Source organism: Nycticebus coucang, chromosome 13 (genome assembly GCF_027406575.1).
Source record: "Nycticebus coucang isolate mNycCou1 chromosome 13, mNycCou1.pri, whole genome shotgun sequence".
NCBI lineage: Eukaryota > Metazoa > Chordata > Mammalia > Primates > Lorisidae > Nycticebus > Nycticebus coucang.
The window spans coordinates 10451279-10466220 of record NC_069792.1 but is presented as its reverse complement, the minus strand read 5'-3'; positions in this window follow the sequence as shown (position 1 = coordinate 10466220).

Here is a 14942-nt window from a genome sequence, read left to right as displayed (position 1 = left end):
AACTGAAAGGGAATGAGGTTGAAACTGGTGGTCATTTTACTACCGGGCACTGCTGAGGCTGAAACGGGAGGTGGAGAAAGAAGCCCTCAGACCTGCTGGAGCCCCCAAGCCAACAGTTGCTTTTGTTTTTTCTGAAGCTAGTTTGGGTTGTGTTTCTAGTCACTTAAAAAAGTCCTACGAAAACAATAACCGTCTTTTAGATATTTCTAAAATACATAGTAGATGCAGAAGAGATGGGGTCTACTAACCTACTGCTATACTCGAATTTCCCTTAATACACTAATATTTGCCTTCGTGTAGGACAGTGTAATTTACTGCAATATGCTGACATTTCCCTTAGAGTTAGCAATACATAATCTTCTAAGAAAACTATTGCTTTCGTACCCATTTTTTGGTTTCACTTGGAAGATCTCAGGTTGACACTCTGAAGAAAACTATGAAGCTCTGTGAGTTTAAGTCTCTTCACAGACTTTGTCTTTGCAGGAATGCATTTTCTATGCATCAGGGCCCCTGTCCACCACAGGTTTTCATTCACTTATGACCTGGGTGGGATTTAAATTGTTTACCTAATAAAAATAGTATTGTTTTAAAGAAGACAATTTCATGTATCAGAGAAATGGCACTTTCTTTCTTTTATTTCTTTCTTCTTTTTTTTTTTTTTAAGAAATTGCTTTGGATTATACTTCTCTATCCTTCCTTTTGTGCCCCAGTTTTGGGACTCTGACTTTAATCTTCTACAGAAGGTAGCTACGGAGAATAAGAATCCACTTAAATTTTAATATCCCTCGAAGTTAAGATGCAGTACTAGATGGCTAATATGGATTTGCTTCTGTTAAATTTTAGCTTTTATTTTAATGTCCTGTTCCGATTTGTTTTGAGTACTCATATAACATCTTAGCATAGTGAACCACAAAAGTTGGTCTTCCCATCAGCCAGTACCTTTACCAAATGAAGGCGTGATTTTTGTCTCCTTGACTAACATAAATTAAATGGCTTGACAATTTTAGCTTTGTTTAACAGCAAAACAAAAAAAAGTGATTAGAAATAATACTAAGCATTCTAATACTGACTTGTCTTGCTTACCACGTGATTTGTGATTTAGAAACTTTTTTTTTAAAAAAAGTATAGAATATTTCTAAAATTCATGTTTTTCAAATTATGAGCTAGTTTTGTTTATTTAACCTTGAGATTCCAATATCTAAACAGGGTATATAAATGAGATTTTTTTTTTCCTTTTCAAACATTTTTAGCTTAAATGCTGGACTGAATTCATACATTTAAAAAGCATGTCATTTATTAGAAGTATTATTAGTCTGAGCCTTCAGGCAGTCCTCTGAAGGTTACACAATGAAATGAAATTCACATTATTGAGTCTGGAAGTTTCATCCTGACCTAAAAGCTCCATCAATGAAGTTTAAATGCGGCACAGAAAGGTTGCTCAGATTTTCAATACCTTAATAGTATTTTTGCCTTGGAGGCTGTAAAAAATATTTAATACTTAACTTGTGATTCACAAAGACAATATGCTTTTTTCCCCCAAGTTTCTGTATCTTTAACTTTTCAAGATGTTTTCATAAGAAATGTAAATCTGATTTCCAGATATCAAACCCTTTCCAAAATGCTGTTCTTTAATTATGAGTATTTTAACAGACTTCTTCAAAGGGGAAAAAAATAAGCAATAAAATGTTTTTCAATTATACTTCTAATAACTTCCCTTAACTTTAAAGAAAACTTCCTCTTCAGAGTTTTGCTCTAGGTGTAAAGAGGCTTCTAGTTTATAAAAAAAAATCTGAAATTTATCATTATGTAAAAACTGTTAAACACACACACACATTAAGTAACAGATCTAGATGACTTAGATCTCACAGATTCCACCCCACATGACATTGCGGCCTTTGTGCATTTTATAGAAACAATTGGGAAAATGCTCCAGCCCAATATACAGCTCATATTTAGGGTATACTTCTATTTTCAGGCTAGAATTTATTCATTCAAATATGTCCGTTTAACACAATACTGAAAATCATATTTAACTTGTATTTTTAAGTTACCTCTATGCAAGGAAGTTTTTGAAAGTTGCTCCTAAAAATGGCTAAATTCTTATTGTTGCCTTTTATACAGTCTGATGTCTTGTGTAACTTTAGCCAGCTTCAGATTGTCTGCGCCCAGGAACAGGGGACGGTAGCACAGATAACAGGAGACCCCGCAGCTGACACAGCGGCATTTATACCAGAGTCTGGAACGCATTTTCTGCTGCCCTCCCCACCCCCAGAACATTTACCTTCCTAATCATGTTTTACTCATCTAATCTTTAAATTCATTTGAATTCCCTGAGCACGCAACTGACAGTGAGAAGAATGGAGAAGAAATTTTCCTGAAGGGCAGGAGAAATTAGATTAAATCATAACGATCCCTTGTGCGCCTGGTACCCCTGGAGTTCACCTGTTCTTGTTACTTTCCCCGACTGGGTCCCCGGCAGGACAAGGTGGACAGGTAGGCGTTAGTGACCTGCAGTGTCTGCCATGCTCGGCATCTTCCAAGGAAATCGGTGGCTGCTTCCTGGAAGCCCACAATGGCCAGGGATTTGCCTGTGTGAACAAAACCCCGTTTGCCTCCAACAGGTCCTGGCCATCGTCCACTCTCTGTCGGGATTTCGTGAAGTCGGGGACGTTCTGCTTCCCGCTGAGAACTCAGCACTGCACGGTCCCCTCCCTCCCCACGGGCCTGCATCACTCCCCGCCCTGCATGGGTGGGTCGGGGGAGGGGATTCCAAGGAGGGGACAGGGCTGCTGAGAAGACCAAGGGGGCAGTGGCCTGCGGTACCCTGCTCTGGGGAAGGCCAGCAGCTGTGGTGGCCCAAGGCAAAATTTGTCCCAAACAAGGATGAGACAAGCCTATCCATTTCTCACAGCTATTTTAATTAGAAAACAAAAAATTGATCAATTACCAGGTCATACTTAAGCAAAAGAAAAGCCAGAGACAGTCTCAAAGTTAATAGCCATGAAAATTTCCTCTTCTTTTCATATACATATATGTATATTTTTTCTATCATCTTCTTCTTCTTCTTCTTCTTTTTTTTTTTTTTTAACAATCTTTCAGTCTAATATTAATCATATTCCTGGTGGGGTAAGAGGAGGCCAGGGCAGGGGATGTGACTACAGCCGTGGCTGCTATTTTTGTGACAACATCCACCCACCCGCCTACAGACATATTCTTGAGGAAGCTTAGAGTTATGGAAAAATATTTACGGTATTTAAAAATACTAGGAATCTCAAACAAATGCTATCTTCCTAGATAGCTACCTTGCAGTTTTGGTGTCTCTAGCCTGAATATAGTTGTTCAATTTATATTTTTATTAATTTCTCATTCTAAGCCACTTTAAGGACTTCATTTAATATCCCTCAAATATACAACTGTCCACTGCTTGTCACCTATATGATATATGCTAATAGTCACCGGCTGCATAATTTTTTTTTAACCTATTGCACATCTCAGTAACATTTTCAGTCTATTCTTTAAATGTATTTTCTGATGTTTTTATTAAAAGATTTCATCTTAGCTAAAATTATTATTAATGACCGGTCTTTTTCCATTTCTGTGTTTTATGTTCATTTTATTTGTGTGATACTTTGTTTTCATGTGGAAGCAACAAATAAGTTTTAAAGCAATTTTATGATTAAATCCATTAAAGATGAAGCAAATAGCCACCATCACAATCAAATTACTATCATCGTTATAAACACATTGGTGCTCAAGCTCTGAGCATACACACTCACTTGTATTTCATCTCCACCCCTCCCCCAGTGTTGATAAAATCCAGGCTTTACAATAGCAAAGACATCTTCTGCTTTTGCCAGAAATGGATTAATCATATTACAGCTAGCTGGTACCTGTTTCTAATGGAAAAATAATAACATGTTAACAAAAAAGAGAAATATAGGTGGAGAGAGAGAGGAATGATGGTGAGCTATGTTTGAAATAGACGTATAATTTTCTATATGCAGTAAAATTTTCTCATAAATCTGAAACCTAGAGAATATAATATTTAGCTGCTTCTGTGTTTCTGAATGTAAAGTACATACAGCAACAATAAAGATGATTATACTATTCATAAATTCTCGAAAAACCATAAAGTTATTTTGCTTGTCTCATGTGTAGCAACATTCCATCAAAAATTAAACAAAAGAGAAATAGAATTAAACTATGAAAAATGCTGTTAGTATCAAGACAAAAGATTTTTGACTCAATTGTTCAATTGTTCTTCCTACTCAAGCAAAATTCCCATCCTTCTGAGGAAATAGAACTCTGAGGTAATTATAAAAATGTGCGCCATTGTTTTCATGCTAATGTCAAAATTTTACAATTTCTTTATGAATTTCTACTCAGGGGGATAAATTGGGCATTTTATAGCACAACTTTACATATTCCTTTTTGATAGGACACACACGTCATTCAGATACATTGGTAGAAACAGCAAGGAAAATCATGGATTTTTGAACATGCTATGCAAAACATGTGAGTTTCAAGATCAGCTTGATGGACTTATACCCAATGGCTTTATTTTGAAAATCATTATTTTTATGTCTTATTTATTTTATATATTTTTGCAAAGAGGAGTCTTTCTTTGTGCCTTAATTATACATAGGGAAAAGAAAACATTCTGAAGTATATTCATCAGAAGACACTGACTCATAAAAGGCAAGTGGAACACACCAAAATGAAATAACATCTGATTCAAACAATTTGCCGCAGACATTAGGACGATTGAAAATATTCTCTTATGTCTTTGATTTTAAGTACTATATTAAAGTCACTATGGCTTATAATTTTACCACATCAGAGAAGTCACTCTACAATTAATGCTACTTACTTATTATAATGAGTAATTGTTTACCATCTCAAGCTATTAGTTTAGCTTAGGGTCTTGAGCCTAAAAGCACTATTTTCTGCAAAACACTTAAGGCAATCATAAGTCCATAGAAGCCTTCTGTATAACCTATTTTACTGACAAACAATTACATTTTAGATTGAAGAGGTGAAATGATTAAGAATATTTGACTTAGTTGCCATGACAGCATGCATTTTTCATCAGGCACAGTGTAATTACTACAATTTCAATGATGTAAAATCAAGAAAGATGATAACAAACAGCAGAACCGTGGAGATATTGCCATTGCAACCAGGTTGCCATAGCAACAGTGATAATAATCCCGGTGATAGATGTTTTCTCTTGCTCTTTCCATTTTGTACGGTTATAACATTCAGAGCCAGTTTTTACCACAGCTTTTTATAGTTTATTAGACTGTCAAAATAGTTTATGAGATGTTGTTGCAAAGGAAATGACTGAGTTCCGCAGCCTAATAAAAATGCCAAATACTCTGTTTACATACTGCTCCAGCACTTAACAAACATTAAAAAATTGTATGAAAAATGATTTGATATTGTATCTGTATTAATCAATTTGCAAGGCATAAGCTTTGTCACTGAAGGTCAAATGAATAGTTTCCAAACACTACTTTTGGAGAGCCCTTTTAAAAGTTTTTGATGTAACACTGGCAACTCCCTTCACCTGGATATGAGCATAAACTACCTACAGGAAATACTTTGCGCAACTAAAAGATAAATAGTTATAGAAAATTAAAACCACATTTGCTTCTCAAATAGTTTTTTTGAGGGAATATTTAAAAGGTATGGCTGGCAATATTCCAAGTTAAATTTTTAAGACATTTTTTTTGAACATATAACCAAAAATAAGTCATGTTAATGGAATAGGCTCAGAAATAAACCCTGTGGGTGTGAATAGTTTGATGAGAGAGAATATAGTAATAAACATCACCTAACAACATAAATGACATACACACTGGATAAAAGATATCATTCACCTACATACGGTGTCACTGCCATTCATTATATACAGTCTTTATGAAAGCTATTCTTTCACTTTTAATGGAAACACATTACAGAGAATGCACTTCAATACAGACCTACCATGAGTTTTATCTGTAAGAAAAGGTACCCAAAGCTGCATGCATTCACATGGGTCCGAGGCTTTATAATTTATTACAGTCAGGTAGAGTACTCATGAATAGCCTGCAGAAAATTGAGTGAAACATTAAAGCTTTGGGATCTGCTTATATGCAGCAAACAGAAAGCACTGAATAGTTTCAAAGATATGTGAGATTGTGAGTTCACAGGCAGTTCTACCAAAAAGCATGAAGGGTAAAGAAAGAATTTTCAATGATAAGTCCTCCCTCTTTATCCATCCATTTATCCCCCACCAATATTTCCCACCTTCGCAGAGTACATTGGATCTGATCAGATTAGTACCTAGAAAAATTACACTAATGAAATTTAGAGGGGCGGCGCCTGTGGCTCAGTGAGTAGGGCGCCGGCCCCATATGCCGAGGGTGGCGGGTTCAGGCCCAGCCCCGGCCAAACTGCAACAAAAAAAAAAAAAAAATAGCCGGGCGTTGTGGCGGGCGCCTGTAGTCCCAGCTGCTCGGGAGGCTGAGGCAGGAGAATCGCGTAAGCCCAAGAGTTAGAGGTTGCTGTGAGCAGTGTGACGCCACGGCACTCTACCCAAGGGCGGTACAGTGAGACTCTGTCTCTACAAAAAAAAATTTAAAAAAAAAAAAAAGAAATTTAGAGTCATGGCCTAGACACCGTAAGACCTGTTAGGTTAGCTTTGAAAGACAAAGCAAAAGATTTTAGAATTCCCAATGTGTTTCTTTTACTCTCATTTATCGAAGGACTGCTATTTAACAGTTAAATGTGCTTTTATTACAATAGAACCTCTATAAGCTGACTATCCAAGGGACTGTCACAAACTGGTCAACATACGGAGGTGGTCAACATTAGGAACTAGCCCTACTGTACTGACACATATATGTGGTTTATGTCCGATCTATAAAAAGTAGGTCAATGTAAGGAGGTGGTCCACTAGGGAGGTTCTACTATATTTATTTTAAGTGGGTATGATCATCTGTGGCCTATGGATTTAGAGAGGGGAGTTTGGGGTCACTTATACCTTTGTCAGCTTCAGTTTCCTAGTGTGAGTGGACACTAGGAAACCTTTACCACGTATTATTGAGGCAAGTTGGTGCCTGTTAGGTGGTAAATACCAGCTGAACCTGATATGGCGGTTCCACCGCACAGGGACACTGGGGTGGGCAGGTGAAGAGAAAAAGAATGTGGTGTTTTCACCTGGCCTTCTATCAGGAGCAGCACCAGGACATGCAGGAGGGGACCAAGGATCAGCCATTACTCATTTTAGACTATTTTTTTTCTGGGAAACTATTTACCCAATTATGACTTTTAAATAGGAAGTTAAAAGAGTTAACAAGACTTTAAAATTGCATATTGCTTTGTTATTTAAGTATAACCCCATTGCTACACCTGAAAAACTAATCAGTGGGCATATTTTATGATTAGTAGCATGATATCCTATCCTGAACATTGTCCAGGCATTAAACGAATGGAGCAGTTTTCTCTCTTCACCGAATAACTACTATTAGTAGAAGTAGGAGTGGTCGCTCTTTCAGTTAAAATCCCTCAAATTTAGCCTAAGAAACATAATTTTAAGTCTTCAGGTGGCCCTCTATTTATAGCCTTTTAATAGTTCCTCTAATCCATACCTTTCTGATGTTGACCAATGTCACATTTTTTCTTCACTAAGTGGCCCAATAATATCAGACCTCTAGCTACTTATTTCGTATATCAATTACAAACACTCACAGCCAAGTGCTTCTAAAAAGGAGTTAAGGAACTTAAAATATATACAGAGACACTGAGTCATTAACACAATAATGAAGGAAAGATCAAAGGCCTGAAAAGAGAAAGATGGAAGATGGCCTAAGATTGAGCGGCGTTTAAATCTTTTACACAAAATTCTCACCATTGCTCAAAGTCAAATTAGTCTTTACTCCTTCCTTAAGAGACTGTTCTTTATCTATAATCTTAAGAGAATGTTCTGTCCCAGGAAGTGATATGAGTTTCTTAAGTTCAATTGCTTTGATGTATGGTTATGCCATCATATCTAACTCACAAAATTGCCCTGCTGGGATGTTTGTTATTTAGTATCAAAAGACCAATAACTCTAATCCTATAGCATTTGAGTTAGTTGTAAAAAAAAAAAAAAAAAAAAAATCGATCTTACAGCAGTGAATATCTGGTTTTAACACCTCTGAATACTGTGTATAGAAGGGCAGAATGTTTTGTGGTTATATTTCAAAACATTATGCTCTACTAATAGTTTTAGGTTTCTACTTGCCTTCATTTTTGACCGATTATATAAAAATGTCCATGAAATGTATCTAAATAATTTTAAAGCTAAGTTTACTCCATTATGTTTTTTTCTTAGTAGTTCCCAATGGTGAAATTTATATGTCCATTACCCAGGGTATTTTATTCTGTAGAAACCCAACACCTTCTTGCATATGCAAAATAAATGCACCATCCCTTACCTGGACCCAAAGCAGCTCCATAATTCAAGTCAAACTCCCTGGCCCTGAAACACGTATCCAGTTCCCAAATAGTAACCTAGAGAATTCAGGTGTGTGTGTGTGTATTTCTGAATATATAGGTCTTGGGACAAATTTCTTCAATTTCAGTTTCTTATTTCATTGGGACTAGTGCACTAAGATAGTGTAAACCACTGAAGTTCTATGTACTTCAATATCCTCACTTAAGATATCATGGAGATAATAATAGATATCTGATTTATCTTATAGGATTTTCATAAAGTTTGAAAGAGGTGAGAACTTTCAAACTTTATGAGAAAGCATGAGATGAGAAAGCATCACAGAAGTTAAAAATGTAATTTGTATAAATATGCTGAGCAGTCATAATAGTAATTATTCATTAGATGACACTTGCTTGTTAAATTTTACATCTAACACTACATGCTGTGGAGTTCATAATGCTGAGTTCTAGTGGAATTATGAAATTCTTTGAAACTTGATAATCAAAACACCCAGCAGAAATGTAACTGAAGTAACCCTTAGCTTTGGAAGAATTATTATAGTGTTATTGTAAGAAATAAATTGTGCATAAGAATGTGAAATAAGCAGCATTTTCTTAGTAGTTAGAATCAAAAACATTAAGACTGGGTAATAGGGTAAATTGAGATGCACCCATTATTGGTCAGACGCAGTATTATTGTGGAATGGTTCATCTGATTGCATAGGAGTTGGCTCACATTAAAGGAACCCAGGAAATCAGAAGATACTGTTTTATATTTTCTCACTCAAAACCTTTAAGTTCAACTCACGAATGGATAAATCAATTGTGCTATAGGTACACCATGGACTACTATTCAGCCATGTGGAGACTTTACATCTTTTGTATTTACCTGGAAGGATTTAGAGAACATGCTCCTAAGTAAGATATCACAAGAATGGAAAAGCATCCAGTGTGCTCGAAAGTAATATGAAACCAATAAACAACTACACACCCATGCGAGTGAAAAACACAGTTAAATTCAAGTGAGGGGAAGGGGAGGAGGGAGAGAAGAGGGAGCGGGAGGATTGGTAAGCTCTTACCTAAGGGGCATCATGTAGGGGTACATGGCACACCTCCTGGGTGAGGGCTCAATCACAATTTGGATATTACCTAACAAATGCAAACAATGTAAACTTTATTTGCACCTTATATTCTGAACTTTTTTAAAAAGGAAAAATTTAAGTGCCTTCTGATGAACCACCATTATTGTTTCAGGGGGATAGCCTTGCTTTAGAATAACATGTTTGAATGTCCAACTTCCATTCTCATTTTAAATTTGTGTGGTGTGGTTTTCCTGCTCGCTCCAATTGTGTCCTTCCTTACTTTTTCAGCGCATCTACAGTTAGTCTATCGTACACACACCTGGGAAGATCCAGGGCTGGTTCTATTGTTCGGCAAGTCTATAATTAATGCTCTGAAATATCAGGTTTCTAAAAACCTGTTAGCTGAAGAGAATTATCAATTATATTAATCTAAAAGGTGAAATGGAATGATCAGAGTTTCATTAACTGCATTTTGCAGTAATTTTCAACCTCAGAGGTTGTTCTGACTTTTGAGCAGTGTTAGAGCTTGCAATGTTAACCTCCAGAAAGCAAAATGTGGTGCTTGTGGAATAGTAAAAATCAAAGACGTTCAGCCCTGCTATAATGTAGTTTATAACTTTTATGGTCTTTATTATCACTATACCCTTACTGCAAGTAAAACTGAGATGACCACCACTTTGCTTGCTCTGATTTTAGATTATTTTCCATTTTCTTGTGCATGCTTTCCACATATGAAGAACCTGAACAAATGTTTAACCTCCCTCATGTAAAATCATGTGAAGTTTATTTTCATATATTAGATTTTTACAAAAGTTTAAACTGCTTACAGTGAGGTTCTTGTATATATGGAACGTGTTGAATCTCATAGATAGCGCTCATGGCACCCCAAATACAAGTTTTTAAATTAGTGAAGACTTGGCTCTAAAGCTATATGTGCATATACAGAGGGTGCCAAAAATATATACACATTTTAGGAGAGGAAAAAAACTGAATTAAATTTATAATCCTCAACTCACGTTTGACTTCTGCCATTGCAAAAGGTGGTCAGTGTGACATGTTTTCATCCTTTATTTTTGGACCCTACTGACTACTATAATTTTAATACAGTTTTTTCCTTTCTTAAAATGTCTATACATTTATTGGCACCCACCGTATGTGTGTGTGCATGTGCGTGTGTGCTTGTGTAAACATTAATATCTAAATTTCTAAGGTTTATTGGAATTAGCCTAAAAATAGTTTCAACTAATTTATAGGGAAAATGGATTTGGCTATATGGAAATATTTCTTTCTCCTTTCAGTATCATCGCACTTAGCATCTGCTTAAAACCAGAAACACGAATTTTGCTAATATTAAAAACATTTTTTACAACATTCAGTAATTTGTAATTCTAAAAATTATGAAAAGCTGAAGCTTAAGATTTAACAATGACTGCCGAAGTAACAAATCACTTCTGTACATCTGGGATTTTACACTGGATATTTCTGTCTTGTACATTTTATCTTGTTATATTTCTACCAACTGTTATTCCTTTTTGCTCTCATTTAGCTTTATCCTGGATCACAGTTTGGAGGAGATGTAGTCTTATAAGACAGAAAGTGTTTCAAGATGCCAGAGTATATCTTCTGTTTTCTAGATGAATATTTTAAGGAATTTTGGGAACACCAGATCAGATTACTTCTTCTGAGTTATACAAACAAGTTTGATTTCCAGGCAGCTCCATAAAACTTTACATACTTTACTTCATAGCTCCTGTTTTCCTTGACACCTCATCTTTGGTTGTTATTGGTTCTGTATTATTTTTCTGGCCAGAAAATGCAAAGGAAATTGCAATGATTCATGCCATGTGAAAACTTAGCTATAATACTGACTATTCATTTCTTAGCATTCTCTGAACTGTAAACCAAGGGGACTTGATTAGATCATTCTATTAATTTAATGCCAATCTCATGTTTAAAGACAAAGAAGTCCTTGAGCAGTTAAAACAAAGAGAAAAACACCAAAGACATAAAATTCAACTTCAAATGTTTTCTTTGGCTCACTCAGCGTATTTGCCATTTTACTGGGTTCATTTCCAAGAAGTAGAATGAGACGATCTGAAATTTTGCTAGGAGCGAGTGCTAAAAATGAGAAATCACATCGTCCTGAAAAATGCTCACGGACTTCTGGTGTGCACTGCCAAAATGCTGAGCCTCCCTCCTCTGAGGTCTGATAGATTTCTAATCTCAGCTACTTAGAAGTTCCTTCGTGTCATGGAAGAATTAATGCACTTCCCCCAAGAAATCTAACCTACTAGAACATGATAACAGCTCCTAGTGAAAAACGCTGAGGGATCTTAGATAACCATCTGTTCTAGCTGTTCCTTTCTAGAAAGATAAAAGTAGGACAGGGTCAAAGTTAGACACTTCATACCCTCACCGTGACTCCTTCCCTGAAGGACATAACTGTGCATCACACCAGTTAGTGTCAACTAATTTATATAGTATTGAATAGTAAGTAGTGATGATGCTTTAGAATGATTGTTCTTGGTTATCTTGCTGGTAAATCATGGATCGTATTGAACTATCATTGATTCTTTCTCCTACTTCAATTTAGCATATAATCATCAGTCAATAAATTGTGTCAAACAATTTCCTTAATGCTTTGTGAATTGTTTTCTTCCTTCCATTCCAGCGCCACTGCCCTTGCCAGGTCCATGTCACATGCCCCCTCCTACTCTTCCTGTAACCGTTCTCACTATCTGTTCTCCAACCTGTCCTCAACCCCACAGCCAGAGATGATTTTCTAAATGGCATCTAATCTTAACCCATTGCTTAGCATCTTTGGGATACCCGAGGTTTCTGATTCTGAATTGGAAACTAGGACATACGGGGAAAGCTGTGGAAACATCTAAACTGGCACACAGGATAAGACTGAGTCACAGCAGTAAGGCCTAAATTCAAATCTCATGATTGAATCATTAGGATTTAAGAATAACACTGACTGGATTTCATCCTGGGATTAAGATCTAAAAAATAAGCCTTGTCCTGGGTCCTCAAGGTGAGGTCTGCAGAGCAGCAGCCTGAGCACCACCTGGGAACTTGTTAGAAATGCACATTTCAGCCCCCCTCAGACCTGTGGAATAAGAAATTACTAGATAAGGCCCCGAGAATCTATGTGATAACCTGTGTTTTCACAAGCCCTGCCGGTGATTCCAATGCCCACTGAAGTTTGACAATTATCATCCTAGAGAAGGGGAAGAGGCTTAGCCTGCAAATTGGAGTGAACCAGCCCAGCTGTGGAGGAGGATTTTTATTCTAGGTGCACTCAAAGTCATTGTTCTCATCCACACTGCACATGTTATAACCACCTGGGAAATTAAAACTACTGATGCCTGAACTTTACCACAGACCAGTTACATCAGAACCTGTGAAGGTTGGGTCCCTGGCAGTGAGGGGGCATTACATGCAGGCCCGGTGACTCTGTATGTACAGTCGGGGTTAAAATCCACTGATTTAGGAGTGTTGGATGGACCAGCCTAGCTGGATAAACATGCCTTTTCCCCATTTTAGGATTGTGACTACTGCTGCTCAGAATCTGACCAGTTTACCCACCGCCACTTTGAGAGCCAACCTGCCTAACTGCAGGGCCTCCCTGCTGCTCAGCACCAAGGTCACTGCCATCTGGCCCACCGCAGCCTGCTGGACAGACGCCTGAGAAGGACGTGCTGTACATGACCCTATACCTCCTCCTGTCCTCCACCCCAGGCTGGTGCACATAAGTGCTCTGCATCATGCCCAGTGAAATAAGAAACCCTACCACCACCCTTACCTTTTAACTCAGGCTGGAAGATATGAAGACAGACCTTGCCCTGTCTCGTGACATGAATCTCCTCTTCCTCAAGTTGTATGATGCCACTTCGAGTCTTAAGTCATAAATCACTCCAAACTAATCTTTCCCAGTTTGAAATTGCCTTTGGTATACAAAAACAACTATAGAAATAAGTATCCTTCATGTTCTTTTGCCTACCTCTACTGGCTCACAAATACTAATTCATTGGAAATGAGGTAGCTATCAATTAATTGATCTTTAATTTTTTACATATGGATACACACAATGGTCTAATTTACACAATTAAAAGTGAAGATTTTACATGAAGTGATGGTCTTGGATGTTGCTAATCAAAGTGTGTTCCCCAGCCCAGCAGATAGGTTCTTCTCAGGAGTATGTAAGAAAAACCCTGCCCAATCCAGATTTACAAATGCAGAATTTATTCAGAATCTATGTTTCAACAAGATCCCAGGCAACCTTGTTGTATATTAAAGTCTGAGAAGGACTGGTCTTGGAAATGCTGAAGAGATTGTTCAGATTCAGATTAGAGAATCAATTTTATATGGTAATAATAAAATGCTCAAATACTTTCCACACTAATTAAAATGAAAAATAAATCAGACTTTTCCACTCATTAATGGAAAATGAGACTGAAATTAACACACATGAAGGAAACCATTGTCTCAGGAATTTAAAACTTGTACTGTGGTTCTCTGCCACAGAAAATACACCCTCTAGTTGTGCAGGAATAGAACATTTTGCAGGAACTGCTGTTACCAATGCCCAGCCATTGGGCAAGAGTGTCGGAGAGATATTCAGGATTTGAATATCTCAGATTCAACCATTCAACAAACACAATGGGCACCTACCATATACCAGAAATAGGGTTAGGTGCTTGAAATGCTTGTCTTCACTTTGCTCCCTGTCTGTATTTTGGAGACAATCTAGGCAACAATTACAGTGCAGCTTGAAAATTGCTCCAGTGCAATCATGCACTGGTGTTCTAAGGAGTTAAAAGATGGAGCCCTAACCTGACTGGAGAGGAAGGAGCATTGTCAGAAATAATTTCTTACAAAGGGTTACAGGTGCCAATTCAGGTCCTGGGAGGTGAGTGCAGCAGTTGAATTCCAGGAAGACATAATCATTTGTTTAAGTGTTGCAGAAAATTTCAGCCTTGTGGGTGAAATCAATAGTCAGGATTGTTAATTGAATGCTATTTTAAGGGAAAGCCTTTGGAGACCAAGTGGTTCAAGAAATAGTTGTGGACATAGGAGCACCAATATAGATGCTTGGTTAATTGAAAGTTCTAGGAGTGTGGCGTCTGTGCAGCAGGAAGACAGAGATGGGAAAATCCTTGAAAATGATGTCAAGAGTAGCTGATGATAGACTATGTACTTCCCCAAATGTGTATACGCCTCACTTGGAGACCTTCAAAAGCAGATTTGTAAAAAGCTGTTTGTAAAAAGCTTGTTGGATGGTGCTTGTTCTGGAGTTCCACAGACCACACTTTGAGAAACTAAGTTCTAACGTCAAAAAGGCAATAATTAAAACCAAAGCCAAAAATCTAAAAGCAATTGTACCACTTTGTACTC